General features: G+C 38.3%; 1 pseudogene; it reads left to right on the forward strand.

Moving 5' to 3' along the window:
- Positions 1–2,794: 2,794 nt before the first annotated feature.
- LOC137775847 (ribitol-5-phosphate xylosyltransferase 1 pseudogene) lies at positions 2,795–3,488 on the forward strand (annotated as a pseudogene).
- The last annotated feature ends 2,801 nt before the right edge of the window (positions 3,489–6,289 follow it).

Consider the following 6,289-nt stretch of genomic DNA (forward strand, 5'->3'; position numbering starts at 1 on the left):
CCAGTACATCCAATATACTGATCACATTTGGGGGTTGGGGCCTATCTAGGATCCTTTAAAATTCTGAATACTGCCCAACAGATGTGCACTTGCTCAACAAAAAACTGTAGACACATAAAAGAGAACCACCAATCCATCTCAGAGAGGCTAGAGCAGTCTTTGATGGATGAGATTCTGCCCAGAGACTTACCTATGCAATGGCACCTAAACTTCCCTGGAAGGGTCAGCTCTATACTGTGCTTTGTTTTGTTTAATGTCAGACTTGATTTAGGGCTTGACAAGTGAGTCCAGTTTTAAGCGAGGAAAGGAGGGAAAGCATTCCAGGAGGAAAGCATTACGCAAAGAAAGCGCTATAGACTGAATGTTTGTGTTCCCCCAAAATTCATATGTTGAAACCTAATCCCCAATATGATGGTATCTGGAGGTGAGGCCTTTGGGAGGTGATTAGACCATGAGGGTGGAGCCCTCAAGAATGGGATTAGTGCCCTTATAAAGTGACCCCAAAGAGCCCCCTTGCCCTTCCACCATGTGAGGACATCTATGAATCAGGAAGCAGGCTCTCCCCAGACACCAAATCTGCCTTGATCTTGGACTTCCCAGCCTCCAGAACTGTGAGAAATAAATTTCCGTTGTCAATAAGCCACCCAGTCTATCATATTCTGTTCTAGCAGCCAGAACAGATTGACAGAAGGAAAGAAATGGGATAGCAGGTGGGAATGAACAGGGCAACTGCAAGGAAAAGAGACCAGAGGTACTTGACTAGAGCAAAAGATGAGTGTCCAGGAAGCAGGAATAAGAAAGTTACCTAAGCAGGGCAGAGTCTTTAAAGATGGCAAAAGAAGTCTGGGTTTGTTGCAATGTATAAAAAAGAACCATTAGAGTTTCTGAGACTGAGAATTGGCACATAAAAGTGTTTTCTTCTGTTCTGTTAATGAAAATAAGCAAAATGGGTTAGAAGAGAGGAGTGGGGGTGAGAACAGCTCAGGATCTGCTGCCGAATTCCTATGGTGACTCTGCTTTTTGAACGGAAGTTGGGACCTGTGATCAGACAAGTAGGATGCACCTTAGATCAACAAAAAAGAATATCTGAATTAAGGATATCCCAGAAAATCTCTGGTTATTGTACGTACAGGCATGTAGCAATGAGGAGGTGTGATTTCTTAACCCCTCCTTCTTTGTTATAACATGTTGCAAGATGAGATCTCCCCAATCCTTCTGAAACTGGCCACTTTGGGGACACGCAGGAAGTTATTTAGCAACAGTTGCACCATTGTGAGATTTCATTCTTTTCCAAAGCTATGCACTAGTTAGACTTCTATTTACAACCATTCATCTCAAGCAACCAAAACAAAACAAAATTATTCTGAATGTGAATAAACTAGTTCGCTACCTCCATGAAGCTAGATTTCTCAGAAGTGCCACGCTCCCTTCTTCATTCTTATTGCACAGTTGGGTGTCGTGGGTGGGTACCAGCCATGCCAACAGTATTAATACTTCTCAGGAAGGACAGTATAATTCCTCTCTGGGAAAACGTTTCTCACACACACACACTCCATTTAACAATACAACTATTAGATAACTAATAAGGACCTACTGTATAGCACAGGGAACTCTACTCAATTCTCTGTAGTGACCTATATGGGAAAAGAATCTAAAAAAGTGGATGTAATGGCGGACTCCAGGAGGGCTCCCACAAAGGAGTACTTCCCAGAACTTCTGCTGCCAGTGTCCTTGTCCCCGCGGTGAGCCACAGCCACCCCTCACCTCTGCAGGAGACCCTCCAACATTAGCAGTCCTGTTGAAGTCCTTCAATCAAGTCCCGCTAGCCTTCAAAGTCTGATTCTCTGGGAATTCCTCTTCCCATTGCCAGACCCCCAGGTTGGGAAGCCTGATGTGGGGCTCAGAACCTTCACTCCAATAACTGCTGGACCATAGCGGATGAGAGAATATGGAGCAGACTTGGACCCAAGCCATAGACTAAAACCAAGCCCAGCCAATCCCAGCCTCAATCAGCTGAACCCCAGATGAAAACTGAAGGAAGGTTCAATCACAAATAGTTACATAAATGCAAATCCAAGTAACCTGCACTTCTTGGCCCTGAAGATAATGGCCCAGCATCAAAGCCACAGGAAGGGCACTGAGGTGATAATGATGATGAGATGAGCAATGGCATGTGCACATGGGAAGGTGTTCATAGGAGGCTTCTTAAAACACAGAGCATCTTTTCCAGCCTTCTTTACCTATGTGCAAGTTCAGTGATAAGGAATGTGCCCTCTACTTATTATTCATCATTGAATGGTTCTGGATGAGAAGGAAATAATTGGGAACCTTCTGGAAAAAACAATCTACTTTGAGAAGTGAAGAATGGAATCCTTGGGAAGAAGATGAAAAAAATGAGCAAAAACACAGACTTCAGATATTAAGTAAGTCCACAAAAGAGAAAAAAGACTTCCATGTACAAATCTGGGGCAAAGCTGCCATCGGTTTGTATTTGGGAGCATATTTTTGAAGGTTGACTTGAGCCCACTGATGTGACTGCTCAGCGGAGAGAAGGAAATTTAGTTGTTGGAAGAACACATTACAGCTTCATCACTGGTCCAGCTGTGGTCCCCGGCTACTTCTCTGTTGATGAGAATAATGTGGTACTCGTTCTAAATGGAAGAGAAAAAGCAAAGGTCTTTTTTGCCACCCAGTGGTTACTTTATCCACAAAATTTAGTGCAAACTCAAAAACTCCAGCATCTTGTTGTTAACAGTTTTGGTTGCAAATGAACATTGTAATAATGAATGGATAAACCAATTTCTCAAAAGAAATGGAGCCTCTGTGGAACTGCTTTTCATAATATATGACAGCCCCTGGATTAATAACATGGATGTTTTTCAATGGCCTTTAGGAGTAGCAACATACAGGAATTTTCCTGTGGTGGAGGCGAATTGGTCAATGCTGCATATGAAAGGCCATACTTGTGTAGTATCGTAGGAACCATTTATGAAAATTCATCCAGACAAGCACTAATGAACATTTTGAAACAAGATGGGAATGATAAGCTTTGTTGGGTTTCAGCAACAGAACAGTGGCAGCCTCAAGAAACAAATGAAAGCCTTAAGAATTATCAAGATGCTCTGCTTCAGAGTGATCTCACATTGCGCCCAGCAGGAGGAAACACGGAGTGTTACAGAATATATAAGGCTTGCTCCTATGGCTCCGTTCCCGTGGTAGAAGACGTAATGACAGCTGGCAGCTGTGGAAATTCATCTGTTTACCATAATGCTCCTCTGCAGTTACTCAAGTCCATGAATGCTCCCTTTATCTTTATTAAGAACTGGAAGGAACTTCCTATTTTAGAAAAAGAGAAAACTATAATTTTACAAGAAAAGATTCAAAGAAGAAAAAGGTTACTTCACTGGTATCAATACTTCAAAGGAGAGCTAAAAGTGAGATTTATTAATATTGTGGAAAGTTCATTTTTAAAGAATAATAAAGGTTAACTAATTCAAAAATTAATTAAAAAATTTAAAAGTGGATATATGTTTATGTATAACTGATTCACCTTGCTATACAGCAGAAACTAACACAATGTTGTAATTCAACTATACTTCAATAAAAATTTAAAAAAAAACAACTATTGTATAACCTTAGCTCTCTCTGTCTTGATTTCTTTACTCAACTCCCACTACCATTAAGTTCCCCTCCATGCACTGCAGCCACATGAGGTTGACATTAAGTTTGACATAATTTTCTAAGTTTTGAAGCAGTAGAAGAAACTACAAATGACAGGACCAATCATTTTATCATTAAAAATTCAAAATTTGTGCTAAAAATTTTTTTTAAATGGAAAGAAACACAAGGGACAAAATAATATTTATAGTAATTAAATAAGCAAAGGGTTAATACCGACGTTAAAATGCACTTGTGAAAATTTCATAAGAACTCTATTAAGGCTCCCTGGACACAAATGAATATATGGCATAATCAAAGAGTTTGCATCCAAAAATAGAAATTATAATTAGTAGACACAATATGGGGGAATGTTCAATCCACCTAATAATCAAAGAAATAATCATTGAAATAACAACAAGGCACCACTTTATACCAATGTGATTTCAAATTAGAATACCCAGATGAGGTAGTGCACTTGCACCTGCATAGACTAAAAAGGTATGATAACGATTTTTGAAAGAAGAATTAACATAGTAAAGAACTATTAAAATGTTAATGTCCTTTGATTCAGAAATCTTATTTCCATGGACTTATTCTAAGAAAATAATGCAAAAGTTTTTCCTAAACTTACATAAAGATTGGCAATATTACAATACTAAAACAAAACAAAACAAAACAAACCTGGGCTGTCTGCCTTATAAGTTTGGAAATGGTGAATAAACAATGTTCCACCTAATTAATAGAACAAAAGAATCCTTAAAACAAATGAGAACAGATTGATTCTGGGGTAGCAGGAATGTGAGTGAATTTTTCTCTTTTATTTAAAGTTCCATTGATGTTGCTATAATAATGTTTGTATAGTTAATTTCTTTCTTAATCAGTGTGCTACTATGGTACCCATGATAAAGAACATTCCTTTCTTCTTTCCTCTCCTTTTGCCCTTCTCTGTAGCGTTGGCAATTCAAAACAATCATTAAGTAATCCTCAGTTTACATTATAAATGCTCCATAGAAAGACACTTCAAAACATGCGATCTATTAATTTGTCCTTGGATTTCAACTTTCCAGACCAGGCAATTCGGAGTTTCCTACGCCCAGCGAGACTCTTCATTTCTTTATTATCTGTCAATTTATTTCATTTTGCTTCAGGAAATTATCACCCTGAAGTAGCCTGCCTGTATTATTTTACTTCTAAATATAACTAGAAAGCCACCTGTGAAAAGTAGAGATATTTTCCTGAATCATTAACACTTTACTTTGACAATCAATAAGCACTTCTTAGAGTGACATTGACATTCTGAACTAAGAACTAAGCCCAAAGAACATGACACAGAGTAAGAAGTTTTTCAAATGGACCCAGTAATATATAAAGCTGCTTTAAAAGGCATTCATTTCAAATCAAAGCAGATCAAAAGTACTAAACAATGGTTTGTCTTGTAAATCATGGTCTACAAGTAGCTTAGAATTTCTCAAGGAAATTGTGCCATTTAAAACGGAATCACCTTTATCCTAACGGGATGTGTTCAACCAATCAAGAGAGGTAATGTCCTTGGGAGACTCAGCAGAGTTAAACAAAAATATCATTACAAGTCTCTTTATACATTTAATATTGAAAAGGAGTAGTAGAGCTGAGACTTTTATATGAGAACACAAAACATTTTGAATTAGATTTTAAAGTGGTCTAAATAATTCAAAATTATAGTTCTCTAACTTGAATACATTTTTTTAATTCATGCAAGATGTTACAATTTTAAAATGTATTTAGAGCCCCAAATGTTATAGTTTCATATCATTTCATGTAATACAGGAAAGTTACCACTAATTTTATCACATTACTGATTTTTTTTCATCAAGGAAATGGCCTCTTGGTTATTAAGAGGCCACGTCCATTTCACAGGAATCATGTTTCCACGAGGGAACTTCCACTATAGCAGTGGTTCTCAATCCTTGCTATATATTAGAATTAGCTGGGGCTCTTTAAAAAAATATAGGTTTCACCAAAAGCCTATTCATTCTGAAGGGGTGGAGTGGAGAACTTGCATCAGACTTTATAAAAGCTTCCTCTGAGATCCTAATGTTCATCCAGGGTTGAAATCACTACAATAAACTCATACTTCTATTCTCTCTCCCCACCCCTCACTTACTCATCCCCAGGTGAAAAATTTACCTGCCTTGTGAGTGTTTGGAGTATAACATACATTGGTTCTTGTTCCTCCACTGGGTAGCATTAATGCTTTAAAAAGCAGTACACCATTTCTTACACAGTTAAACAAATACCATATGATCCAACAGTCACACTATTGGGAATTTACTCAAAAGAACTGAAAACATAAGTCCACACAAACACCTGTAGACAAATGTTTACAGCAGCTTTGTTCATAATAACCAAAAACTTGAAACAACCCAAATGCCCAGCAACTGGCAAAGAGATAAACAGTGATACATCCATGCAATGGAATACAACTCAGTGATACTGACAGATGAAACAACATGGAGGCTACGTGCTCTACAATTCCATTTATATAACATTCTAGAGGCAAAACTGTCAGGGCAGAAATCTGATCAGGATTGCCAGGGTCTGGAGGTAAGAGCAGAAAGGAGGGGAGACTGACTGCAAAGGCATAGAGGGA

The sequence above is a fragment of the Eschrichtius robustus genome, chromosome 13 (assembly GCF_028021215.1).
Source record: "Eschrichtius robustus isolate mEscRob2 chromosome 13, mEscRob2.pri, whole genome shotgun sequence".
Taxonomy (NCBI): Eukaryota; Metazoa; Chordata; class Mammalia; order Artiodactyla; family Eschrichtiidae; genus Eschrichtius; species Eschrichtius robustus.